The sequence below is a fragment of the Oncorhynchus masou genome, unplaced genomic scaffold (genome assembly GCF_036934945.1).
Source record: "Oncorhynchus masou masou isolate Uvic2021 unplaced genomic scaffold, UVic_Omas_1.1 unplaced_scaffold_1203, whole genome shotgun sequence".
Classification (NCBI taxonomy): Eukaryota; Metazoa; Chordata; class Actinopteri; order Salmoniformes; family Salmonidae; genus Oncorhynchus; species Oncorhynchus masou.
Window position 1 is genome coordinate 130822 of NW_027001812.1, and position 25569 is coordinate 156390.

At 40.2% G+C, this 25569-nt stretch overlaps 30 non-coding genes across 30 annotated transcripts; all 30 read left to right on the plus strand.

The window, feature by feature from the left end:
- Positions 1-801: 801 nt before the first annotated feature.
- On the plus strand, positions 802-875 carry trnat-agu (transfer RNA threonine (anticodon AGU)). Its single transcript has one exon. It is a non-coding gene; the product is annotated as a tRNA-Thr (tRNA).
- A 274-nt stretch (positions 876-1149) lies between these two features.
- Positions 1150-1221, plus strand: trnah-gug (transfer RNA histidin (anticodon GUG)). The gene has a single exon. It is a non-coding gene; the product is annotated as a tRNA-His (tRNA).
- Positions 1222-1723: 502 nt separating this feature from the next.
- Positions 1724-1797, plus strand: trnat-agu (transfer RNA threonine (anticodon AGU)). The gene has a single exon. It is a non-coding gene; the product is annotated as a tRNA-Thr (tRNA).
- A 274-nt stretch (positions 1798-2071) lies between these two features.
- On the plus strand, positions 2072-2143 carry trnah-gug (transfer RNA histidin (anticodon GUG)). The gene has a single exon. It is a non-coding gene; the product is annotated as a tRNA-His (tRNA).
- A 502-nt stretch (positions 2144-2645) lies between these two features.
- Positions 2646-2719, plus strand: trnat-agu (transfer RNA threonine (anticodon AGU)). Its single transcript has one exon. It is a non-coding gene; the product is annotated as a tRNA-Thr (tRNA).
- Positions 2720-2993: 274 nt separating this feature from the next.
- Positions 2994-3065, plus strand: trnah-gug (transfer RNA histidin (anticodon GUG)). The gene has a single exon. It is a non-coding gene; the product is annotated as a tRNA-His (tRNA).
- Positions 3066-3567: 502 nt separating this feature from the next.
- Positions 3568-3641, plus strand: trnat-agu (transfer RNA threonine (anticodon AGU)). The gene has a single exon. It is a non-coding gene; the product is annotated as a tRNA-Thr (tRNA).
- A 274-nt stretch (positions 3642-3915) lies between these two features.
- Positions 3916-3987, plus strand: trnah-gug (transfer RNA histidin (anticodon GUG)). Its single transcript has one exon. It is a non-coding gene; the product is annotated as a tRNA-His (tRNA).
- Positions 3988-4489: 502 nt separating this feature from the next.
- Positions 4490-4563, plus strand: trnat-agu (transfer RNA threonine (anticodon AGU)). Its single transcript has one exon. It is a non-coding gene; the product is annotated as a tRNA-Thr (tRNA).
- Positions 4564-4837: 274 nt separating this feature from the next.
- On the plus strand, positions 4838-4909 carry trnah-gug (transfer RNA histidin (anticodon GUG)). The gene has a single exon. It is a non-coding gene; the product is annotated as a tRNA-His (tRNA).
- Positions 4910-5411: 502 nt separating this feature from the next.
- On the plus strand, positions 5412-5485 carry trnat-agu (transfer RNA threonine (anticodon AGU)). Its single transcript has one exon. It is a non-coding gene; the product is annotated as a tRNA-Thr (tRNA).
- A 272-nt stretch (positions 5486-5757) lies between these two features.
- Positions 5758-5829, plus strand: trnah-gug (transfer RNA histidin (anticodon GUG)). The gene has a single exon. It is a non-coding gene; the product is annotated as a tRNA-His (tRNA).
- Positions 5830-6331: 502 nt separating this feature from the next.
- trnat-agu (transfer RNA threonine (anticodon AGU)) lies at positions 6332-6405 on the plus strand. Its single transcript has one exon. It is a non-coding gene; the product is annotated as a tRNA-Thr (tRNA).
- Positions 6406-6679: 274 nt separating this feature from the next.
- On the plus strand, positions 6680-6751 carry trnah-gug (transfer RNA histidin (anticodon GUG)). Its single transcript has one exon. It is a non-coding gene; the product is annotated as a tRNA-His (tRNA).
- A 502-nt stretch (positions 6752-7253) lies between these two features.
- Positions 7254-7327, plus strand: trnat-agu (transfer RNA threonine (anticodon AGU)). Its single transcript has one exon. It is a non-coding gene; the product is annotated as a tRNA-Thr (tRNA).
- A 274-nt stretch (positions 7328-7601) lies between these two features.
- trnah-gug (transfer RNA histidin (anticodon GUG)) lies at positions 7602-7673 on the plus strand. The gene has a single exon. It is a non-coding gene; the product is annotated as a tRNA-His (tRNA).
- Positions 7674-8175: 502 nt separating this feature from the next.
- Positions 8176-8249, plus strand: trnat-agu (transfer RNA threonine (anticodon AGU)). Its single transcript has one exon. It is a non-coding gene; the product is annotated as a tRNA-Thr (tRNA).
- A 274-nt stretch (positions 8250-8523) lies between these two features.
- trnah-gug (transfer RNA histidin (anticodon GUG)) lies at positions 8524-8595 on the plus strand. Its single transcript has one exon. It is a non-coding gene; the product is annotated as a tRNA-His (tRNA).
- Positions 8596-9097: 502 nt separating this feature from the next.
- trnat-agu (transfer RNA threonine (anticodon AGU)) lies at positions 9098-9171 on the plus strand. The gene has a single exon. It is a non-coding gene; the product is annotated as a tRNA-Thr (tRNA).
- A 274-nt stretch (positions 9172-9445) lies between these two features.
- Positions 9446-9517, plus strand: trnah-gug (transfer RNA histidin (anticodon GUG)). Its single transcript has one exon. It is a non-coding gene; the product is annotated as a tRNA-His (tRNA).
- A 496-nt stretch (positions 9518-10013) lies between these two features.
- On the plus strand, positions 10014-10087 carry trnat-agu (transfer RNA threonine (anticodon AGU)). Its single transcript has one exon. It is a non-coding gene; the product is annotated as a tRNA-Thr (tRNA).
- Positions 10088-10361: 274 nt separating this feature from the next.
- trnah-gug (transfer RNA histidin (anticodon GUG)) lies at positions 10362-10433 on the plus strand. The gene has a single exon. It is a non-coding gene; the product is annotated as a tRNA-His (tRNA).
- A 492-nt stretch (positions 10434-10925) lies between these two features.
- On the plus strand, positions 10926-10999 carry trnat-agu (transfer RNA threonine (anticodon AGU)). The gene has a single exon. It is a non-coding gene; the product is annotated as a tRNA-Thr (tRNA).
- A 274-nt stretch (positions 11000-11273) lies between these two features.
- On the plus strand, positions 11274-11345 carry trnah-gug (transfer RNA histidin (anticodon GUG)). The gene has a single exon. It is a non-coding gene; the product is annotated as a tRNA-His (tRNA).
- Positions 11346-11838: 493 nt separating this feature from the next.
- On the plus strand, positions 11839-11912 carry trnat-agu (transfer RNA threonine (anticodon AGU)). Its single transcript has one exon. It is a non-coding gene; the product is annotated as a tRNA-Thr (tRNA).
- A 273-nt stretch (positions 11913-12185) lies between these two features.
- Positions 12186-12257, plus strand: trnah-gug (transfer RNA histidin (anticodon GUG)). Its single transcript has one exon. It is a non-coding gene; the product is annotated as a tRNA-His (tRNA).
- Positions 12258-13107: 850 nt separating this feature from the next.
- trnah-gug (transfer RNA histidin (anticodon GUG)) lies at positions 13108-13179 on the plus strand. The gene has a single exon. It is a non-coding gene; the product is annotated as a tRNA-His (tRNA).
- Positions 13180-19177: 5998 nt separating this feature from the next.
- Positions 19178-19249, plus strand: trnah-gug (transfer RNA histidin (anticodon GUG)). Its single transcript has one exon. It is a non-coding gene; the product is annotated as a tRNA-His (tRNA).
- A 1415-nt stretch (positions 19250-20664) lies between these two features.
- On the plus strand, positions 20665-20738 carry trnat-agu (transfer RNA threonine (anticodon AGU)). The gene has a single exon. It is a non-coding gene; the product is annotated as a tRNA-Thr (tRNA).
- A 2275-nt stretch (positions 20739-23013) lies between these two features.
- On the plus strand, positions 23014-23087 carry trnas-aga (transfer RNA serine (anticodon AGA)). Its single transcript has one exon. It is a non-coding gene; the product is annotated as a tRNA-Ser (tRNA).
- Positions 23088-25569: the final 2482 nt, after the last annotated feature.

Here is a 25569-nt window from a genome sequence, read left to right on the forward strand (position 1 = left end):
TTGTACACATTGGTGGAGTAGGTCAGAGGGGAAAGCACTCAGGTATTCTCACCAATCGGTTTAGAGAATTAGAGATGATGTGAGGAGGATGCAATTGAGATATTCCAATGTCACGGAAAAAGGGCACTATTTAAATGTGTAAAGCTTGACTGTTTCTTCACTTTATTCATTATCGAGACCAATATGAAAAGTGTTTAGACAGCTTGTGCACATCACTTTCACAGCCTATGTAGGCTTTACAAAGCCACCTCTTGTAGCCAGCCGTGATCGTATAGTGGTTAGTACTCTGCGTTGCGGCACTGCAATGTAATTTCAGAAGGGTTGTTTCTTAAACAGGTGAAGACTTGCTCTGAAAGCTCTGGAACTCAGCCTTTTGACAAAGTTCCCCAGCATATCGTAGGTTAATTACTTACACAAACTGATTCATCTGCTGTTTCAGAGGTTTTTACCATTTTTAAGCTCGAGAGCCAAATGAGAAATGCAGTGTCCTCGTACGACCAACATTATGAAGAAATAGTGTATGATTCTGAATGTTTACTCATATCTCGCGACCCACCTATGACATGTTAATAACTGCTTTGGGTCCCAAATCATAGTTTAAGAATCCATGTCAGAGGTTCTTGAGTTTATTCATCTCGAGACCCAAATGAAAAATGTACTGTCCTCGAATGACCAATATTAGTAAAAGACATCTCTTTTGTGATGTGATTTTGCTTGACAGAGATGTGGGTTAAATTAATGAGACTGGTTTGATTCAAATAGGTGTGGGTGTTCACATCTGTAAAATGTATCTCTTTTATGGGTGCTGTGGCTTAGTTGGTTAAAGTGCCTGTCTAGTAAACAGGAGATCCTGAGTTCAAATCTCAGCAGTACCTTTTCAAGCATTTTATTGTACACATTGGTGGAGTAGGTCAGAGGGGAAAGCACTCAGGTATTCTCACCAATCGGTTTAGAGAATTAGAGATGATGTGAGGAGGATGCAATTGAGATATTCCAATGTCACGGAAAAAGGGCACTATTTAAATGTGTAAAGCTTGACTGTTTCTTCACTTTATTCATTATCGAGACCAATATGAAAAGTGTTTAGACAGCTTGTGCACATCACTTTCACAGCCTATGTAGGCTTTACAAAGCCACCTCTTGTAGCCAGCCGTGATCGTATAGTGGTTAGTACTCTGCGTTGTGGCTGCAGCAACCCCGGTTCGAATCCGGGTCACGGCACTGCAATGTAATTTCAGAAGGGTTGTTTCTTAAACAGGTGAAGACTTGCTCTGAAAGCTCTGGAACTCAGCCTTTTGACAAAGTTCCCCAGCATATCGTAGGTTAATTACTTACACAAACTGATTCATCTGCTGTTTCAGAGGTTTTTACCATTTTTAAGCTCGAGAGCCAAATGAGAAATGCAGTGTCCTCGTACGACCAACATTATGAAGAAATAGTGTATGATTCTGAATGTTTACTCATATCTCGCGACCCACCTATGACATGTTAATAACTGCTTTGGGTCCCAAATCATAGTTTAAGAATCCATGTCAGAGGTTCTTGAGTTTATTCATCTCGAGACCCAAATGAAAAATGTACTGTCCTCGAATGACCAATATTAGTAAAAGACATCTCTTTTGTGATGTGATTTTGCTTGACAGAGATGTGGGTTAAATTAATGAGACTGGTTTGATTCAAATAGGTGTGGGTGTTCACATCTGTAAAATGTATCTCTTTTATGGGTGCTGTGGCTTAGTTGGTTAAAGTGCCTGTCTAGTAAACAGGAGATCCTGAGTTCAAATCTCAGCAGTACCTTTTCAAGCATTTTATTGTACACATTGGTGGAGTAGGTCAGAGGGGAAAGCACTCAGGTATTCTCACCAATCGGTTTAGAGAATTAGAGATGATGTGAGGAGGATGCAATTGAGATATTCCAATGTCACGGAAAAAGGGCACTATTTAAATGTGTAAAGCTTGACTGTTTCTTCACTTTATTCATTATCGAGACCAATATGAAAAGTGTTTAGACAGCTTGTGCACATCACTTTCACAGCCTATGTAGGCTTTACAAAGCCACCTCTTGTAGCCAGCCGTGATCGTATAGTGGTTAGTACTCTGCGTTGTGGCTGCAGCAACCCCGGTTCGAATCCGGGTCACGGCACTGCAATGTAATTTCAGAAGGGTTGTTTCTTAAACAGGTGAAGACTTGCTCTGAAAGCTCTGGAACTCAGCCTTTTGACAAAGTTCCCCAGCATATCGTAGGTTAATTACTTACACAAACTGATTCATCTGCTGTTTCAGAGGTTTTTACCATTTTTAAGCTCGAGAGCCAAATGAGAAATGCAGTGTCCTCGTACGACCAACATTATGAAGAAATAGTGTATGATTCTGAATGTTTACTCATATCTCGCGACCCACCTATGACATGTTAATAACTGCTTTGGGTCCCAAATCATAGTTTAAGAATCCATGTCAGAGGTTCTTGAGTTTATTCATCTCGAGACCCAAATGAAAAATGTACTGTCCTCGAATGACCAATATTAGTAAAAGACATCTCTTTTGTGATGTGATTTTGCTTGACAGAGATGTGGGTTAAATTAATGAGACTGGTTTGATTCAAATAGGTGTGGGTGTTCACATCTGTAAAATGTATCTCTTTTATGGGTGCTGTGGCTTAGTTGGTTAAAGTGCCTGTCTAGTAAACAGGAGATCCTGAGTTCAAATCTCAGCAGTACCTTTTCAAGCATTTTATTGTACACATTGGTGGAGTAGGTCAGAGGGGAGTGCACTCAGGTATTCTCACCAATCGGTTGAGAGAATTAGAGATGATGTGAGGAGGATGCAATTGAGATATTCCAATGTCACGGAAAAAGGGCACTATTTAAATGTGTAAAGCTTGACTGTTTCTTCACTTTATTCATTATCGAGACCAATATGAAAAGTGTTTAGACAGCTTGTGCACATCACTTTCACAGCCTATGTAGGCTTTACAAAGCCACCTCTTGTAGCCAGCCGTGATCGTATAGTGGTTAGTACTCTGCGTTGTGGCTGCAGCAACCCCGGTTCGAATCCGGGTCACGGCACTGCAATGTAATTTCAGAAGGGTTGTTTCTTAAACAGGTGAAGACTTGCTCTGAAAGCTCTGGAACTCAGCCTTTTGACAAAGTTCCCCAGCATATCGTAGGTTAATTACTTACACAAACTGATTCATCTGCTGTTTCAGAGGTTTTTACCATTTTTAAGCTCGAGAGCCAAATGAGAAATGCAGTGTCCTCGTACGACCAACATTATGAAGAAATAGTGTATGATTCTGAATGTTTACTCATATCTCGCGACCCACCTATGACATGTTAATAACTGCTTTGGGTCCCAAATCATAGTTTAAGAATCCATGTCAGAGGTTCTTGAGTTTATTCATCTCGAGACCCAAATGAAAAATGTACTGTCCTCGAATGACCAATATTAGTAAAAGACATCTCTTTTGTGATGTGATTTTGCTTGACAGAGATGTGGGTTAAATTAATGAGACTGGTTTGATTCAAATAGGTGTGGGTGTTCACATCTGTAAAATGTATCTCTTTTATGGGTGCTGTGGCTTAGTTGGTTAAAGTGCCTGTCTAGTAAACAGGAGATCCTGAGTTCAAATCTCAGCAGTACCTTTTCAAGCATTTTATTGTACACATTGGTGGAGTAGGTCAGAGGGGAGTGCACTCAGGTATTCTCACCAATCGGTTGAGAGAATTAGAGATGATGTGAGGAGGATGCAATTGAGATATTCCAATGTCACGGAAAAAGGGCACTATTTAAATGTGTAAAGCTTGACTGTTTCTTCACTTTATTCATTATCGAGACCAATATGAAAAGTGTTTAGACAGCTTGTGCACATCACTTTCACAGCCTATGTAGGCTTTACAAAGCCACCTCTTGTAGCCAGCCGTGATCGTATAGTGGTTAGTACTCTGCGTTGTGGCCGCAGCAACCCCGGTTCGAATCCGGGTCACGGCACTGCAATGTAATTTCAGAAGGGTTGTTTCTTAAACAGGTGAAGACTTGCTCTGAAAGCTCTGGAACTCAGCCTTTTGACAAAGTTCCCCAGCATATCGTAGGTTAATTACTTACACAAACTGATTCATCTGCTGTTTCAGAGGTTTTTACCATTTTTAAGCTCGAGAGCCAAATGAGAAATGCAGTGTCCTCGTACGACCAACATTATGAAGAAATAGTGTATGATTCTGAATGTTTACTCATATCTCGCGACCCACCTATGACATGTTAATAACTGCTTTGGGTCCCAAATCATAGTTTAAGAATCCATGTCAGAGGTTCTTGAGTTTATTCATCTCGAGACCCAAATGAAAAATGTACTGTCCTCGAATGACCAATATTAGTAAAAGACATCTCTTTTGTGATGTGATTTTGCTTGACAGAGATGTGGGTTAAATTAATGAGACTGGTTTGATTCAAATAGGTGTGGGTGTTCACATCTGTAAAATGTATCTCTTTTATGGGTGCTGTGGCTTAGTTGGTTAAAGTGCCTGTCTAGTAAACAGGAGATCCTGAGTTCAAATCTCAGCAGTACCTTTTCAAGCATTTTATTGTACACATTGGTGGAGTAGGTCAGAGGGGAGTGCACTCAGGTATTCTCACCAATCGGTTGAGAGAATTAGAGATGATGTGAGGAGGATGCAATTGAGATATTCCAATGTCACGGAAAAAGGGCACTATTTAAATGTGTAAAGCTTGACTGTTTCTTCACTTTATTCATTATCGAGACCAATATGAAAAGTGTTTAGACAGCTTGTGCACATCACTTTCACAGCCTATGTAGGCTTTACAAAGCCACCTCTTGTAGCCAGCCGTGATCGTATAGTGGTTAGTACTCTGCGTTGTGGCCGCAGCAACCCCGGTTCGAATCCGGGTCACGGCACTGCAATGTAATTTCAGAAGGGTTGTTTCTTAAACAGGTGAAGACTTGCTCTGAAAGCTCTGGAACTCAGCCTTTTGACAAAGTTCCCCAGCATATCGTAGGTTAATTACTTACACAAACTGATTCATCTGCTGTTTCAGAGGTTTTTACCATTTTTAAGCTCGAGAGCCAAATGAGAAATGCAGTGTCCTCGTACGACCAACATTATGAAGAAATAGTGTATGATTCTGAATGTTTACTCATATCTCGCGACCCACCTATGACATGTTAATAACTGCTTTGGGTCCCAAATCATAGTTTAAGAATCCATGTCAGAGGTTCTTGAGTTTATTCATCTCGAGACCCAAATGAAAAATGTACTGTCCTCGAATGACCAATATTAGTAAAAGACATCTCTTTTGTGATGTGATTTTGCTTGACAGAGATGTGGGTTAAATTAATGAGACTGGTTTGATTCAAATAGGTGTGGGTGTTCACATCTGTAAAATGTATCTCTTTTATGGGTGCTGTGGCTTAGTTGGTTAAAGTGCCTGTCTAGTAAACAGGAGATCCTGAGTTCAAATCTCAGCAGTACCTTTTCAAGCATTTTATTGTACACATTGGTGGAGTAGGTCAGAGGGGTGCACTCAGGTATTCTCACCAATCGGTTGAGAGAATTAGAGATGATGTGAGGAGGATGCAATTGAGATATTCCAATGTCACGGAAAAAGGGCACTATTTAAATGTGTAAAGCTTGACTGTTTCTTCACTTTATTCATTATCGAGACCAATATGAAAAGTGTTTAGACAGCTTGTGCACATCACTTTCACAGCCTATGTAGGCTTTACAAAGCCACCTCTTGTAGCCAGCCGTGATCGTATAGTGGTTAGTACTCTGCGTTGTGGCCGCAGCAACCCCGGTTCGAATCCGGGTCACGGCACTGCAATGTAATTTCAGAAGGGTTGTTTCTTAAACAGGTGAAGACTTGCTCTGAAAGCTCTGGAACTCAGCCTTTTGACAAAGTTCCCCAGCATATCGTAGGTTAATTACTTACACAAACTGATTCATCTGCTGTTTCAGAGGTTTTTACCATTTTTAAGCTCGAGAGCCAAATGAGAAATGCAGTGTCCTCGTACGACCAACATTATGAAGAAATAGTGTATGATTCTGAATGTTTACTCATATCTCGCGACCCACCTATGACATGTTAATAACTGCTTTGGGTCCCAAATCATAGTTTAAGAATCCATGTCAGAGGTTCTTGAGTTTATTCATCTCGAGACCCAAATGAAAAATGTACTGTCCTCGAATGACCAATATTAGTAAAAGACATCTCTTTTGTGATGTGATTTTGCTTGACAGAGATGTGGGTTAAATTAATGAGACTGGTTTGATTCAAATAGGTGTGGGTGTTCACATCTGTAAAATGTATCTCTTTTATGGGTGCTGTGGCTTAGTTGGTTAAAGTGCCTGTCTAGTAAACAGGAGATCCTGAGTTCAAATCTCAGCAGTACCTTTTCAAGCATTTTATTGTACACATTGGTGGAGTAGGTCAGAGGGGAGTGCACTCAGGTATTCTCACCAATCGGTTGAGAGAATTAGAGATGATGTGAGGAGGATGCAATTGAGATATTCCAATGTCACGGAAAAAGGGCACTATTTAAATGTGTAAAGCTTGACTGTTTCTTCACTTTATTCATTATCGAGACCAATATGAAAAGTGTTTAGACAGCTTGTGCACATCACTTTCACAGCCTATGTAGGCTTTACAAAGCCACCTCTTGTAGCCAGCCGTGATCGTATAGTGGTTAGTACTCTGCGTTGTGGCTGCAGCAACCCCGGTTCGAATCCGGGTCACGGCACTGCAATGTAATTTCAGAAGGGTTGTTTCTTAAACAGGTGAAGACTTGCTCTGAAAGCTCTGGAACTCAGCCTTTTGACAAAGTTCCCCAGCATATCGTAGGTTAATTACTTACACAAACTGATTCATCTGCTGTTTCAGAGGTTTTTACCATTTTTAAGCTCGAGAGCCAAATGAGAAATGCAGTGTCCTCGTACGACCAACATTATGAAGAAATAGTGTATGATTCTGAATGTTTACTCATATCTCGCGACCCACCTATGACATGTTAATAACTGCTTTGGGTCCCAAATCATAGTTTAAGAATCCATGTCAGAGGTTCTTGAGTTTATTCATCTCGAGACCCAAATGAAAAATGTACTGTCCTCGAATGACCAATATTAGTAAAAGACATCTCTTTTGTGATGTGATTTTGCTTGACAGAGATGTGGGTTAAATTAATGAGACTGGTTTGATTCAAATAGGTGTGGGTGTTCACATCTGTAAAATTTATCTCTTTTATGGGTGCTGTGGCTTAGTTGGTTAAAGTGCCTGTCTAGTAAACAGGAGATCCTGAGTTCAAATCTCAGCAGTACCTTTTCAAGCATTTTATTGTACACATTGGTGGAGTAGGTCAGAGGGGAGTGCACTCAGGTATTCTCACCAATCGGTTGAGAGAATTAGAGATGATGTGAGGAGGATGCAATTGAGATATTCCAATGTCACGGAAAAAGGGCACTATTTAAATGTGTAAAGCTTGACTGTTTCTTCACTTTATTCATTATCGAGACCAATATGAAAAGTGTTTAGACAGCTTGTGCACATCACTTTCACAGCCTATGTAGGCTTTACAAAGCCACCTCTTGTAGCCAGCCGTGATCGTATAGTGGTTAGTACTCTGCGTTGTGGCCGCAGCAACCCCGGTTCGAATCCGGGTCACGGCACTGCAATGTAATTTCAGAAGGGTTGTTTCTTAAACAGGTGAAGACTTGCTCTGAAAGCTCTGGAACTCAGCCTTTTGACAAAGTTCCCCAGCATATCGTAGGTTAATTACTTACACAAACTGATTCATCTGCTGTTTCAGAGGTTTTTACCATTTTTAAGCTCGAGAGCCAAATGAGAAATGCAGTGTCCTCGTACGACCAACATTATGAAGAAATAGTGTATGATTCTGAATGTTTACTCATATCTCGCGACCCACCTATGACATGTTAATAACTGCTTTGGGTCCCAAATCATAGTTTAAGAATCCATGTCAGAGGTTCTTGAGTTTATTCATCTCGAGACCCAAATGAAAAATGTACTGTCCTCGAATGACCAATATTAGTAAAAGACATCTCTTTTGTGATGTGATTTTGCTTGACAGAGATGTGGGTTAAATTAATGAGACTGGTTTGATTCAAATAGGTGTGGGTGTTCACATCTGTAAAATGTATCTCTTTTATGGGTGCTGTGGCTTAGTTGGTTAAAGTGCCTGTCTAGTAAACAGGAGATCCTGAGTTCAAATCTCAGCAGTACCTTTTCAAGCATTTTATTGTACACATTGGTGGAGTAGGTCAGAGGGGAGTGCACTCAGGTATTCTCACCAATCGGTTGAGAGAATTAGAGATGATGTGAGGAGGATGCAATTGAGATATTCCAATGTCACGGAAAAAGGGCACTATTTAAATGTGTAAAGCTTGACTGTTTCTTCACTTTATTCATTATCGAGACCAATATGAAAAGTGTTTAGACAGCTTGTGCACATCACTTTCACAGCCTATGTAGGCTTTACAAAGCCACCTCTTGTAGCCAGCCGTGATCGTATAGTGGTTAGTACTCTGCGTTGTGGCCGCAGCAACCCCGGTTCGAATCCGGGTCACGGCACTGCAATGTAATTTCAGAAGGGTTGTTTCTTAAACAGGTGAAGACTTGCTCTGAAAGCTCTGGAACTCAGCCTTTTGACAAAGTTCCCCAGCATATCGTAGGTTAATTACTTACACAAACTGATTCATCTGCTGTTTCAGAGGTTTTTACCATTTTTAAGCTCGAGAGCCAAATGAGAAATGCAGTGTCCTCGTACGACCAACATTATGAAGAAATAGTGTATGATTCTGAATGTTTACTCATATCTCGCGACCCACCTATGACATGTTAATAACTGCTTTGGGTCCCAAATCATAGTTTAAGAATCCATGTCAGAGGTTCTTGAGTTTATTCATCTCGAGACCCAAATGAAAAATGTACTGTCCTCGAATGACCAATATTAGTAAAAGACATCTCTTTTGTGATGTGATTTTGCTTGACAGAGATGTGGGTTAAATTAATGAGACTGGTTTGATTCAAATAGGTGTGGGTGTTCACATCTGTAAAATGTATCTCTTTTATGGGTGCTGTGGCTTAGTTGGTTAAAGTGCCTGTCTAGTAAACAGGAGATCCTGAGTTCAAATCTCAGCAGTACCTTTTCAAGCATTTTATTGTACACATTGGTGGAGTAGGTCAGAGGGGAGTGCACTCAGGTATTCTCACCAATCGGTTGAGAGAATTAGAGATGATGTGAGGAGGATGCAATTGAGATATTCCAATGTCACGGAAAAAGGGCACTATTTAAATGTGTAAAGCTTGACTGTTTCTTCACTTTATTCATTATCGAGACCAATATGAAAAGTGTTTAGACAGCTTGTGCACATCACTTTCACAGCCTATGTAGGCTTTACAAAGCCACCTCTTGTAGCCAGCCGTGATCGTATAGTGGTTAGTACTCTGCGTTGTGGCCGCAGCAACCCCGGTTCGAATCCGGGTCACGGCACTGCAATGTAATTTCAGAAGGGTTGTTTCTTAAACAGGTGAAGACTTGCTCTGAAAGAACTCAGCCTTTTGACAAAGTTCCCCAGCATATCGTAGGTTAATTACTTACACAAACTGATTCATCTGCTGTTTCAGAGGTTTTTACCATTTTTAAGCTCGAGAGCCAAATGAGAAATGCAGTGTCCTCGTACGACCAACATTATGAAGAAATAGTGTATGATTCTGAATGTTTACTCATATCTCGCGACCCACCTATGACATGTTAATAACTGCTTTGGGTCCCAAATCATAGTTTAAGAATCCATGTCAGAGGTTCTTGAGTTTATTCATCTCGAGACCCAAATGAAAAATGTACTGTCCTCGAATGACCAATATTAGTAAAAGACATCTCTTTTGTGATGTGATTTTGCTTGACAGAGATGTGGGTTAAATTAATGAGACTGGTTTGATTCAAATAGGTGTGGGTGTTCACATCTGTAAAATGTATCTCTTTTATGGGTGCTGTGGCTTAGTTGGTTAAAGTGCCTGTCTAGTAAACAGGAGATCCTGAGTTCAAATCTCAGCAGTACCTTTTCAAGCATTTTATTGTACACATTGGTGGAGTAGGTCAGAGGGGAGTGCACTCAGGTATTCTCACCAATCGGTTTAGAGAATTAGAGATGATGTGAGGAGGATGCAATTGAGATATTCCAATGTCACGGAAAAAGGGCACTATTTAAATGTGTAAAGCTTGACTGTTTCTTCACTTTATTCATTATCGAGACCAATATGAAAAGTGTTTAGACAGCTTGTGCACATCACTTTCACAGCCTATGTAGGCTTTACAAAGCCACCTCTTGTAGCCAGCCGTGATCGTATAGTGGTTAGTACTCTGCGTTGTGGCCGCAGCAACCCCGGTTCGAATCCGGGTCACGGCACTGCAATGTAATTTCAGAAGGGTTGTTTTTAAACAGGTGAAGACTTGCTCTGGAACTCAGCCTTTTGACAAAGTTCCCCAGCATATCGTAGGTTAATTACTTACACAAACTGATTCATCTGCTGTTTCAGAGGTTTTTACCATTTTTAAGCTCGAGAGCCAAATGAGAAATGCAGTGTCCTCGTACGACCAACATTATGAAGAAATAGTGTATGATTCTGAATGTTTACTCATATCTCGCGACCCACCTATGACATGTTAATAACTGCTTTGGGTCCCAAATCATAGTTTAAGAATCCATGTCAGAGGTTCTTGAGTTTATTCATCTCGAGACCCAAATGAAAAATGTACTGTCCTCGAATGACCAATATTAGTAAAAGACATCTCTTTTGTGATGTGATTTTGCTTGACAGAGATGTGGGTTAAATTAATGAGACTGGTTTGATTCAAATAGGTGTGGGTGTTCACATCTGTAAAATGTATCTCTTTTATGGGTGCTGTGGCTTAGTTGGTTAAAGTGCCTGTCTAGTAAACAGGAGATCCTGAGTTCAAATCTCAGCAGTACCTTTTCAAGCATTTTATTGTACACATTGGTGGAGTAGGTCAGAGGGGAGTGCACTCAGGTATTCTCACCAATCGGTTTAGAGAATTAGAGATGATGTGAGGAGGATGCAATTGAGATATTCCAATGTCACGGAAAAAGGGCACTATTTAAATGTGTAAAGCTTGACTGTTTCTTCACTTTATTCATTATCGAGACCAATATGAAAAGTGTTTAGACAGCTTGTGCACATCACTTTCACAGCCTATGTAGGCTTTACAAAGCCACCTCTTGTAGCCAGCCGTGATCGTATAGTGGTTAGTACTCTGCGTTGTGGCCGCAGCAACCCCGGTTCGAATCCGGGTCACGGCACTGCAATGTAATTTCAGAAGGGTTGTTTCTTAAACAGGTGAAGACTTGCTCTGGAACTCAGCCTTTTGACAAAGTTCCCCAGCATATCGTAGGTTAATTACTTACACAAACTGATTCATCTGCTGTTTCAGAGGTTTTTACCATTTTTAAGCTCGAGAGCCAAATGAGAAATGCAGTGTCCTCGTACGACCAACATTATGAAGAAATAGTGTATGATTCTGAATGTTTACTCATATCTCGCGACCCACCTATGACATGTTAATAACTGCTTTGGGTCCCAAATCATAGTTTAAGAATCCATGTCAGAGGTTCTTGAGTTTATTCATCTCGAGACCCAAATGAAAAATGTACTGTCCTCGAATGACCAATATTAGTAAAAGACATCTCTTTTGTGATGTGATTTTGCTTGACAGAGATGTGGGTTAAATTAATGAGACTGGTTTGATTCAAATAGGTGTGGGTGTTCACATCTGTAAAATGTATCTCTTTTATGGGTGCTGTGGCTTAGTTGGTTAAAGTGCCTGTCTAGTAAACAGGAGATCCTGAGTTCAAATCTCAGCAGTACCTTTTCAAGCATTTTATTGTACACATTGGTGGAGTAGGTCAGAGGGGAGTGCACTCAGGTATTCTCACCAATCGGTTTAGAGAATTAGAGATGATGTGAGGAGGATGCAATTGAGATATTCCAATGTCACGGAAAAAGGGCACTATTTAAATGTGGAAAGCTTGACTGTTTCTTCACTTTATTCATTATCGAGACCAATATGAAAAGTGTTTAGACAGCTTGTGCACATCACTTTCACAGCCTATGTAGGCTTTACAAAGCCACCTCTTTAGCCAGCCGTGATCGTATAGTGGTTAGTACTCTGCGTTGTGGCCGCAGCAACCCCGGTTCGAATCCGGGTCACGGCACTGCAATGTAATTTCAGAAGGGTTGTTTTTTGAACAGGTGAAGACTTACTCTGAAAGCTCTGGAACTCAGCCTTTTGACAAAGTTCCCCAGCATATCGTAGGTTAATTACTTACACAAACTGATTCATCTGCTTTTTCAGAGGTTTTTACCATTTTTAAGCTCGAGAGCCAAATGAGAAATGCAGTGTCCTCGTACGACCAACATTATGAAGAAATAGTGTATGATTCTGAATGTTTACTCATATCTCGCGACCCACCTATGACATGTTAATAACTGCTTTGGGTCCCAAATCATAGTTTAAGAATCCATGTCAGAGGTTCTTGAGTTTATTCATCTCGAGACCCAAATGAAAAATGTACTGTCCTCGAATGACCAATATTAGTAAAAGACATCTCTTTTGTGATGTGATTTTGCTTGACAGAGATGTGGGTTAAATTAATGAGACTGGTTTGATTCAAATAGGTGTGGGTGTTCACATCTGTAAAATGAATCTCTTTTATGGGTGCTGTGGCTTAGTTTGTTAAAGTGCCTGTCTAGTAAACAGGAGATCCTGAGTTCAAATCTCAGCAGTACCTTTTCAAGCATTTTATTGTACACATTGGTGGAGTAGGTCAGAGGGGAGTGCACTCAGGTATTCTCACCAATCGGTTTAGAGAATTAGAGATGATGTGAGGAGGATGCAATTGAGATATTCCAATGTCACGGAAAAAGGGCACTATTTAAATGTGGAAAGCTCGACTGTTTCTTCACTTTATTCATTATCGAGACCAATATGAAAAGTGTTTAGCCAGCTTGTGCACATCACTTTCACAGCCTATGTAGGCTTTACAAAGCCACCTCTTGTAGCCAGCCGTGATCGTATAGTGGTTAGTACTCTGCGTTGTGGCCGCAGCAACCCCGGTTCGAATCCGGGTCACGGCATTGCAATGTAATTTCAGAAGGGTTGTTTCTTCAACAGGTGAAGACTTACTCTGAAAGCTCTGGAACTCAGACTTTTGACAAAGTTCCCCAGCATATCGTAGGTTAATTACTTACACAAACTGATTCATCTGCTGTTTCAGAGGTTTTTACCATTTTTAAGCTCGAGAGCCAAATGAGAAATGCAGTGTCCTCGTACGACCAACATTATGAAGAAATAGTGTATGATTCTGAATGTGTACTCATATCTCGCGACCCACCTATGACATGTTAACCTGTTGAAACTCCCCATCCCGGATCCGGGATCGTGACTAAAGCCTCAGGCTCATTAGCATAACCAAATGTTAACGATTTCTGAAAATGGCAAATAAAATTAAAATAATGCGTTTGCTCTCAAGCTTAGCCTTTTCTTAACAACACTGTCATCTCAGATTTTCAAAATATGCTTTTGAACCATAGAAATTGACTAATTTGTGTAAGAGTATGCAAAGCTAGCATAGCATTTTGTGTAGCATGTAGCACGCAACATTTTCACAAAAGCCAGATAACCAAATAAATAAAATCATTAACTGATGTGAGGAGGATGCAATTGAGATATTCCAATTGAAGAGCTTCGGATGTTTTCAATGAGGAGACTCTCAGTTACATAGCAAATGTGCAGTTTTTCAAAAAAATATTATTTGTGTAGGACAAATCGCTCCGTTTTGTTCACGTTTGGCTATGAAAAAACCCTGTATACAGTTATAGCCTGAAGCTCATTAGCACAATGTAACGTTAACGATTTCTGAAAATCGCAAATAAAATGAAAATAATGCATCTGCTCTCAAGCTTAGCCTTTTCTTAACAACACTGTCATCTCAGATTTTCAAAATATGCTTTTGAACCATAGAAATTGACTAATTTGTGTAAGAGTATGCAAAGCTAGCAATGCATTTTGAATAACATGTAGCACGCAACATTTTCACAAAAACCAGATAACCAAATAAATAAAATCATTTACCTTTGAAGAGCTTCTGATGTTTTCAATGAGGAGACTCTCAGTTACACACCAAATGCGCAGTGTTTCCTGAAAGCGTCTGTGTGTAGGAGAAATCGTTCCGTTTTCTACATTGCGCCTGGCTACTGAAACGAACCGAAAATGCAGTCACCTACAAAGTAAAACTTTTTCCGGATTAACTACATAATATCGACCGAAACATGGCAAACGTTGTTTGGAATCAGTCCTCAAGGTGTTTTTTCACATATCTCTTCATTGACATGCAGTTCGTGGAAGCTTGCTTTACTCTCTGTATTGTTTGGAAAAATACTGGCAGGTGACTTTGCGCACCAATTTCGGCGCAGGACACCGGGCGGACACGTGGTAAATGTGGTCTCTTATGGTCAATCTTCCAATGATCTGCCTACAAATACGTCACAATGCTGCAGACACCTTGGGGAAACGACAGAAAGGGCAGACTCATTCCTCTTGCGTTCACAGCCATATAAGGAGATCATGACAAACAGAGCCTCAAAAATCCTTGTCATTTCCTGGATGCCATCTCATCTTGGTTTTGCCTGAAGCTCACGTTAAAGGGCACGCACAGAGAAGATCTTTGTATTTCTGGACACGTCAGAGTGTTTTCTTTTCGAACAGTAGCAATTATATGCATAGTCGAGCATCTTTTTGTGACAAAATATCTTGTTTAAAACGAAAACGTTTTCATCCAAAAATGAAATTGCGCCCCTAGAGTTCCAAGAAGTTAATAACTGCTTTGGGTCCCAAATCATAGTTTAAGAATCCATGTCAGAGGTTCTTGAGTTTATTCATCTCGAGACCCAAATGAAAAATGTACGTCCTCGAATGACCAATATTAGTAAAAGACATCTCTTTTGTGATGTGATTTTGCTTGACAGAGATGTGGGTTAAATTAATGAGACTGGTTTGATTCAAATAGGTGTGGGTGTTCACATCTGTAAAATTTATCTCTTTTATGGGTGCTGTGGCTTAGTTGGTTAAAGTACCTGTCTAGTAAACAGGAGATCCTGAGTTCAAATCTCAGCAGTACCTTTTCAAGCATTTTATTGTACACATTGGTGGAGTAGGTCAGAGGGGAGTGCACTCAGGTATTCTCACCAATCGGTTGAGAGAATATGAGATGATGTGAGAAGGATGCAATTGAGATATTCCAATGTCACGGAAAAAGGGCACTATTTAAATGTGTAAAGCTCGACTGTTTCTTCACTTTATTCATTATGGAGACCAATATGAAAAGTGTTTAGCCAGCTTGTGCACATCACTTTCACAGCCTATGTAGGCTTTACAAAGCCACCTCTTGTAGCCAGCCGTGATCGTATAGTGGTTAGTACTCTGCGTTGTGGCTGCAGCAACCCTGAAATCCGGGTCACGGCACTGCAATGTAATTTCAGAAGGGTTGTTTTTTGAACAGGTGAAGACTTACTCTGAAAGCTCTGGAACTCAGCCTTTTGACAAAGTTCCCCAGCATATCGTAGGTTAATTACTTACACAAACTGATTCATCTGCTGTTTCAGAGGTTTTTACCATTTTTAAGCTCGAGAGCCAAATGAGAAATGCAGTGTCCTCGTACGACCAACATTATGAAGAAATAGTGTATGATTCTGAATGTTTACTCATATCTCGCGACCCACCTATGACATGTTAATAACTGCTTTGGGTCCCAAATCATAGTTTAAGAATCCATGTCAGAGGTTCTTGAGTTTATTCATCTCGAGACACAAATGAAAAATGTACTGTCCTCGAATGACCAATATTAGTAAAAGACATCTCTTTTGTGATGTGATTTTGCTTGACAGAGATGTGGATTAAATTAATGAGACTGGTTTGATTCAAATAGGTGTGGGTGTTCACATCTGTAAAATGTTTCTCTTTTATGGGTGCTGTGGCTTAGTTGGTTAAAGTGCCTGTCTAGTAAACATGAGATCCTGAGTTCAAATCTCAGCAGTACCTTTTCAAGCATTTTATTGTACACATTGGTGGAGTAGGTCAGAGGGGAGTGCACTCAGGTATTCTCACCAATCGGTTTAGAGAATTAGAGATGATGTATTGGAGGATGGAGGATGCAATTGAGATATTCCAATGTCACGGAAAAAGGGCACTATTTAAATGTGGAAAGCTCGACTGTTTCTTCACTTTATTCATTATCGAGACCAATATGAAAAGTGTTTAGCCTGCTTGTGCACATCACTTTCACAGCCTATGTAGGCTTTACAAAGCCACCTCTTGTAGCCAGCCGTGATCGTATAGTGGTTAGTACTCTGCGTTGTGGCAGCAGCATCCCCGGTTCGAATCCGGGTCAAGGTACTGCAATGTATTTTCAGAAGGGTTGTTTTTTGAACAGGTGAAGACTTACTCTGGAACTCAGCCTTTTGACAAAGTTCCCCAGCATTTCGTAGGTTAATTACTTACACAATCTGATTCATCTGCTGTTTCAGAGGTTTTTACCATTTTTAAGCTCGAGAGCCAAATGAGAAATGCAGTGTCCTCGTACAACCAACATTATGAAGAAATAGTGTATGATTCTAAATGTTTACTCATATCTCGCGACCCACCTATGACATGTTAATAACTGCTTTGGGTCCCAAATCATAGTTTAAGAATCCATATCAGAGGTTCTTGAGTTTATTCATCTCGAGACCCAAATGAAAAATGTACTGTCCTCGAATGACCAATATTAGTAAAAGACATCTCTTTTGTGATGTGATTTTGCTTGACAGAGATGTGGGTTAAATTAATGAGACTGGTTTGATTCAAATAGGTGTGGGTGTTCACAACTGCAAAATATTTGTCTTTTATGGGTGCTGTGGCTTAGTTGGTTAAAGTGCCTGTCTAGTAGTAAACAGGAGATCCTGAGTTCAAATCTCAGCAGCACATTTTCAAGCATTTTATTGTACACATTGGTGGAGAAGGTCAGAGGGGAGGGCACTCAGGTTTTCTCACCAATCGGTTTAGAGAATTAGAGATGATTTGAGAAGGATGCAATTGAGATATTCCAATGTCACGGAAAAAGGGCACTATTTAAATGTGGAAAGCTCGACTGTTTCTTCACTTTATTCATTATCGAGACCAATATGAAAAGTGTTTAGCCAGCTTGTGCACATCACTTTCACAGCCTATGTAGGCTTTACAAAGCCACCTCTTGTAGCCAGCCGTGATCGTATAGTGGTTAGTACTCTGCGTTGTGGCAGCAGCATCCCCGGTTCGAATCCGGGTCAAGGTACTGCAATGTATTTTCAGAAGGGTTGTTTTTTGAACAGGTGAGGACTTACTCTGGAACTCAGCCTTTTGACAAAGTTCCCCAGCATTTCGTAGGTTAATTACTTACACAATCTGATTCATCTGCTGTTTCAGAGGTTTTTACCATTTTTAAGCTCGAGAGCCAAATGAGAAATGCAGTGTCCTCGTACAACCAACATTATGAAGAAATAGTGTATGATTCTGAATGGTTACTCATATCTCAAGACCCACCTATGACATGTTAATAACTGCTTTGGGTCCCAAATCATAGTTTAAGAATCCATGTCAGAGGTTCTTGAGTTTATTCATCTCGAGACCCAAATGAAAAATGTACTGTCCTCGAATGACCAATATTAGTAAAAGACATCTCTTTTGTGATGTGATTTTGCTTGACAGAGATGTGGGTTAAATTAATGAGACTGGTTTGATTCAAATAGGTGTGGGTGTTCACAACTGCAAAATATTTGTCTTTTATGGGTGCTGTGGCTTAGTTGGTTAAAGTGCCTGTCTAGTAGTAAACAGGAGATCCTGAGTTCAAATCTCAGCAGTACCTTTTCAAGCATTTTATTGTACACATTTGTGGAGTAGGTCAGAGGGGAGTGCACTCAGGTATTCTCACCAATCGGTTGAGAGAATTAGAGATGATGTGAGGAGGATGCAATTGAGATATTCCAATGTCACGGAAAAAGGGCACTATTTAAATGTGTAAAGCTTCACCGTTTCTTCACTTTATTCATTATCAAGACCAATATGAAAAGTGTTTAGACAGCTTGTGCACATCACTTTCACAGCCTATGTAGGCTTTACAAAGCCACCTCGTGTAGCCAGCCGTGATCGTATAGTGTTTAGTACTCTGCGTTGTGGCCGCAGCAACCCCGGTTCGAATCCGGGTCATGGCACTGCAATGTAATTTCAGAAGGGTTGTTTTTTGAACAGGTGAAGACTTACTCTGAAAGCTCTGGAACTCAGCCTTTTGACAAAGTTCCCCAGCATATCGTAGGTTAATTACTTACACAAACTGATTCATCTGCTGTTTCAGAGGTTTTTACCATTTTTAAGCTCGAGAGCCAAATGAGAAATGCAGTGTCCTCGTACGACCAACATTATGAAGAAATAGTGTATGATTCTGAATGTTTACTCATATCTCGCGACCCACCTATGACATGTTAATAACTGCTTTGGGTCCCAAATCATAGTTTAAGAATCCATGTCAGAGGTTCTTGAGTTTATTCATCTCGAGACCCAAATGAAAAATGTACTGTCCTCGAATGACCAATATTAGTAAAAGACATCTCTTTTGTGATGTGATTTTGCTTGACAGAGATGTGGGTTAAATTAATGAGACTGGTTTGATTCAAATAGGTGTGGGTGTTCACATCTGTAAAATGTATCTTGTTTATGGGTGCTGTGGCTTAGTTGGTTAAAGTACCTGTCTAGTAAACAGGAGATCCTGAGTTCAAATCTCAGCAGTACCTTTTCAAGCATTTTATTGTACACATTGGTGGAGTAGGTCAGAGGGGAGTGCACTCAGGTATTCTCACCAATCGGTTGAGAGAATTAGAGATGATGTGAGGAGGATGCAATTGAGATATTCCAATGTCACGGAAAAAGGGCACTATTTAAATGTGTAAAGCTTCACTGTTTCTTCACTTTATTCATTATCGAGACCAATATGAAAAGTGTTTAGACAGCTTGTGCACATCACTTTCACAGCCTATGTAGGCTTTACAAAGCCACCTCTTGTAGCCAGCCGTGATCGTATAGTGGTTAGTACTCTGCGTTGTGGCTGCAGCAACCCCGGTTCGAATCCGGGTCACGGCACTGCAATGTAATTTCAGAAGGGTTGTTTTTTGAACAGGTGAAGACTTACTCTGAAAGCTCTGGAACTCAGCCTTTTGACAAAGTTCCCCAGCATATCGTAGGTTAATTACTTACACAAACTGATTCATCTGCTGTTTCAGAGGTTTTTACCATTTTTAAGCTCGAGAGCCAAATGAGAAATGCAGTGTCCTCGTACGACCAACATTATGAAGAAATAGTGTATGATTCTGAATGTTTACTCATATCTCGCGACCCACCTATGACATGTTAATAACTGCTTTGGGTCCCAAATCATAGTTTAAGAATCCATGTCAGAGGTTCTTGAGTTTATTCATCTCGAGACCCAAATGAAAAATGTACTGTCCTCGAATGACCAATATTAGTAAAAGACATCTCTTTTGTGATGTGATTTTGCTTGACAGAGATGTGGGTTAAATTAATGAGACTGGTTTGATTCAAATAGGTGTGGGTGTTCACAACTGCAAAATATTTGTCTTTTATGGGTGCTGTGGCTTAGTTGTTTAAAGTCCCTGTCTAGTAAACAGGAGATCCTGAGTTCAAATCTCAGCAGCACCTTTTCAAGCATTTTATTGTACACATTGGTGGAGAAGGTCAGAGGGGAGGGCACTCAGGTTTTCTCACCAATCGGTTTAGAGAATTAGAGATGATGTGAGAAGGATGCAATTGAGATATTCCAATGTCACGGAAAAAGGGCACTATTTAAATGTGGAAAGCTCGACTGTTTCTTCACTTTATTCATTATCGAGACCAATATGAAAAGTGTTTAGCCAGCTTGTGCACATCACTTTCACAGCCTATGTAGGCTTTACAAAGCCACCTCTTGTAGCCAGCCGTGATCGTATAGTGGTTAGTACTCTGCGTTGTGGCCGCAGCAACCCTGGTTCGAATCCGGGTCACTACACTGCAATGTAATTGCATAAGGATTGTTTCTTAAACAGGTGAAGACTTGCTCTGGAACTCAGGCTTTTGACAAAGTTCCCCAGCATATCGTAGGTTAATTACTTACACAAACTGATTCATCTGCTGTTTCAGAGGTTTTTACCATTTTTAAGCTCGAGAGCCAAATGAGAAATGCAGTGTCCTCGTACGACCAACATTATGAAGAAATAGTGTATGATTCTGAATGTTTACTCATATCTCGCGACCCACCTATGACATGTTAATAACTGCTTTGGGTCCCAAATCATAGTTTAAGAATCCATGTCAGAGATTCTTGAGTTTATTCATCTCGAGACCCAAATGAAAAATGTACTGTCCTCGAATGACCAATATTAGTAAAAGACATCTCTTTTGTGATGTGATTTTGCTTGACAGAGATGTGGGTTAAATTAATGAGACTGGTTTGATTCAAATAGGTGTGGGTGTTCACAACTGCAAAATATTTGTCTTTTATGGGTGCTGTGGCTTAGTTGGTTAAAGTGCCTGTCTAGTAAACAGGAGATCCTGAGTTCAAATCTCAGCAGCACCATTTCAAGCATTTTATTGTACACATTGGTGGAGAAGGTCAGAGGGGAGGGCACTCAGGTTTTCTCACCAATCGGTTTAGAGAATTAGAGATGATTTGAGAAGGATGCAATTGAGATATTCCAATGTCACGGAAAAAGGGCACTATTTAAATGTGGAAAGCTCGACTGTTTCTTCACTTTATTCATTATCGAGACCAATATGAAAAGTGTTTAGCCAGCTTGTGCACATCACTTTCACAGCCTATGTAGGCTTTACAAAGCCACCTCTTGTAGCCAGCCGTGATCGTATAGTGGTTAGTACTCTGCGTTGTGGCCGCAGCAACTCCGGTTCGAATCCGGGTCACGGCATTGCAATGTAATTTCAGAAGGGTTGTTTCTTCAACAGGTGAAGACTTACTCAGGAACTCAGACTTTTGACAAAGTTCCCCAGCATATCGTAGGTTAATTACTTACACAAACTGATTCATCTGCTGTTTCAGAGGTTTTTACCATTTTTAAGCTCGAGAGCCAAATGAGAAATGCAGTGTCCTCGTACGACCAACATTATGAAGAAATAGTGTATGATTCTGAATGTGTACTCATATCTCGCGACCCACCTATGACATGTTAACCTGTTGAAACTCCCCATCCCGGATCCGGGATAGTGACTAAAGCCTCAGGCTCATTAGCATAACGCAACGTTAACGATTTCTGAAAATGGCAAATAAAATTAAAATAATGCATTTGCTCTCAAGCTTAGCCTTTTCTTAACAACACTGTCATCTCAGATTTTCAAAATATGCTTTTGAACCATAGAAATTGACTAATTTGTGTAAGAGTATGCAAAGCTAGCATAGCATTTTGTGTAGCATGTAGCACGCAACATTTTCACAAAAGCCAGATAACCAAATAAATAAAATCATTAACTTTGAAGAGCTTTGGATGTTTTCAATGAGGAGACTCTCAGTTACATAGCAAATGTGCAGTTTTTCAAAAAAATATTATTTGTGTAGGACAAATCGCTCCGTTTTGTTCACGTTTGGCTATGAAAAAACCCTGTATACAGTTATAGCCTGAAGCTCATTAGCACAATGTAACGTTAACGATTTCTGAAAATCGCAAATAAAATGAAAATAATGCATCTGCTCTCAAGCTTAGCCTTTTCTTAACAACACTGTCATCTCAGATTTTCAAAATATGCTTTTGAACCATAGAAATTGACTAATTTGTGTAAGAGTATGCAAAGCTAGCAATGCATTTTGAATAACATGTAGCACGCAACATTTTCACAAAAACCAGATAACCAAATAAATAAAATCATTTACCTTTGAAGAGCTTCTGATGTTTTCAATGAGGAGACTCTCAGTTACACACCAAATGCGCAGTGTTTCCTGAAAGCGTCTGTGTGTAGGAGAAATCGTTCCGTTTTCTACATTGCGCCTGGCTACTGAAACGAACCGAAAATGCAGTCACCTACAACGTAAAACTTTTTTGGATTAACTACATAATATCGACCGAAACATGGCAAACGTTGTTTGGAATCAGTCCTCAAGGTGTTTTTTCACATATCTCTTCATTGACATGCAGTTCGTGGAAGCTTGCTTTACTCTCTGTATTGTTTGGAAAAATACTGGCAGGTGACTTTTGCGCACCAATTTCGGCGCAGGACACCGGGCGGACACGTGGTAAATGTGGTCTCTTATGGTCAATCTTCCAATGATCTGCCTACAAATACGTCACAATGCTGCAGACACCTTGGGGAAACGACAGAAAGGGCAGACTCATTCCTCTTGCGTTCACAGCCATATAAGGAGATCATGACAAACAGAGCCTCAAAAATCCTTGTCATTTCCTGGATGCCATCTCATCTTGGTTTTGCCTGAATCTCACGTTAAAGGGCACGCACAGAGAAGATCTTTGTATTTCTGGACACGTCAGAGTGTTTTCTTTCGAACAGTAGCAATTATATGCATAGTCGAGCATCTTTTTGTGACAAAATATCTTGTTTAAAACGGGAACGTTTTTCATCCAAAAATGAAATTGCGCCCCTAGAGTTCCAAGAAGTTAATAACTGCTTTGGGTCCCAAATCATAGTTTAAGAATCCATGTCAGAGGTTCTTGAGTTTATTCATCTCGAGACCCAAATGAAAAATGTACGTCCTCGAATGACCAATATTAGTAAAAGACATCTCTTTTGTGATGTGATTTTGCTTGACAGAGATGTGGGTTAAATTAATGAGACTGGTTTGATTCAAATAGGTGTGGGTGTTCACATCTGTAAAATGTATCTCTTTTATGGGTGCTGTGGCTTAGATGGTTAAAGTGCCTGTCTAGAAAACAGGAGATCCTGAGTTCAAATCTCAGCAGTACCTTTTCAAGCATTTTATTGTACACATTGGTGGAGAAGGTCAGAGGGGAGGGCACTCAGGTTTTCTCACCAATCGGTTTAGAGAATTAGAGATGATTTGAGAAGGATGCAATTGAGATATTCCAATGTCACGGAAAAAGGGCACTATTTAAATGTGGAAAGCTCGACTGTTTCTTCACTTTATTCATTATCGAGACCAATATGAAAAGTGTTTAGCCAGCTTGTGCACATCACTTTCACAGCCTATGTAGGCTTTACAAAGCCACCTCTTGTAGCCAGCCGTGATCGTATGGTGGTTAGTACTCTGCGTTGTGGCCGCAGCAACCCTGGTTCGAATCCGGGTCACGGCACAGCAATGTAATTTCAGAAGGGTTGTTTCTTAAACAGGTTAAGACTTGCTCTGGAACTCAGCCTTTTGACAAAGTTCCCCAGCATATTGTAGGTTAATTACTTACACAAACTGATTCATCTGCTATTTCAGAGGTTTTTACCATTTTTAAGCTCGAGAGCCAAATGAGAAATGCAGTGTCCTCGTACGACCAACATTATGAAGAAATAGTGTATGATTCTGAATGTTTACTCATATCTCGCGACCCACCTATGACATGTTAATAACTGCTTTGGGTCCCAAATCATAGTTTAAGAATCCATGTCAGAGATTCTTGAGTTTATTCATCTCGAGACCCAAATGAAAAATGTACTGTCCTCGAATGACCAATATTAGTAAAAGACATCTCTTTTGTGATGTGATTTTGCTTGACAGAGATGTGGGTTAAATTAATGAGACTGGTTTGATTCAAATAGGTGTGGGTGTTCACAACTGCAAAATATTTGTATTTTTTGGGTGCTGTGGCTTAGTTGGTTAAAGTGCCTGTCTAGTAGTAAACAGGAGATCCTGAGTTCAAATCTCAGCAGCACCTTTTCAAGCATTTTATTGTACACATTGGTGGAGAAGGTCAGAGGGGAGGGCACTCAGGTTTTCTCACCAATCGGTTTAGAGAATTAGAGATGATTTGAGAAGGATGCAATTGAGATATTCCAATGTCACGGAAAAAGGGCACTATTTAAATGTGGAAAGCTCGACTGTTTCTTCACTTTATTCATTATCGAGACCAATATGAAAAGTGTTTAGCCAGCTTGTGCACATCACTTTCACAGCCTATGTAGGCTTTACAAAGCCACCTCTTGTAGCCAGCCGTGATCGTATAGTGGTTAGTACTCTGCGTTGTGGCAGCAGCATGTCCGGTTCGAATCCGGGTCAAGGTACTGCAATGTATTTTCAGAAGGGTTGTTTATTGAACAGGTGAAGACCTGCTCTGGAACTCAGCCTTTTGACAAAGTTCCCCAGCATATCGTAGGTTAATTACTTATACAAACTGATTCATCTGCTGTTTCAGAGGTTTTTACCATTTTTAAGTTCGAGAGCCAAATGAGAAATGCAGTGTCCTCGTACGACCAACATTATGAAGAAATAGTGTATGATTCTGAATGTTTACTCATATCTCGCGACCCACCTATGACATGTTAATAACTGCTTTGGGTCCCAAATCATAGTTTAAGAATCCATGTCAGAGGTTCTTGAGTTTATTCATCTCGAGACCCAAATGAAAAATGTACTGTCCTCGACTGACCAATATTAGTAAAAGACATCTCTTTTGTGATGTGATTTTGCTTGACAGAGATGTGGGTTAAATTAATGAGACTGGTTTGATTCAAATAGGTGTGGGTCTTCACATCTGTAAAATGTATCTCTTTTATGGGTGCTGTGGCCAAGTTGGTTAAAGTGCCTGTCTAGTAAACAGGAGATCCTGAGTTCAAATCACAGCAGTACCTTTTCAAGCATTTTATTGTACACATTTGTGGAGTAGGTCAGAGGGGAGTGCACTCAGGTATTCTCACCAATCGGTTGAGAGAATTAGAGATGATGTGAGGAGGATGCAATTGAGATATTCCAATGTCACGGAAAAAGGGCACTGTTTAAATGTGTAAAGCTTCACTGTTTCTTCACTTTATTCATTATCAAGACCAATATGAAAAGTGTTTAGACAGCTTGTGCACATCACTTTCACAGCCTATGTAGGCTTTACAAAGCCACCTCGTGTAGCCAGCCGTGATCGTATAGTGGTTAGTACTCTGCGTTGTGGCTGCAGCAACCCCGGTTGGAATCCGGGTCACGGCACTGCAATGTAATTTCAGAAGGGTTGTTTTTGAACAGGTGAAGACTTACTCTGAAAGCTCTGGAACTCAGCCTTTTGACAAAGTTCCCCAGCATATCGTAGGTTAATTACTTACACAAACTGATTCATCTGCTGTTTCAGAGGTTTTTACCATTTTTAAGCTCGAGAGCCAAATGAGAAATGGAGTGTCCTCGTACGACCAACATTATGAAGAAATAGTGTATGATTCTGAATGTGTACTCATATCTCGCGACCCACCTATGACATGTTAATAACTGCTTTGGGTCCCAAATCATAGTTTAAGAATCC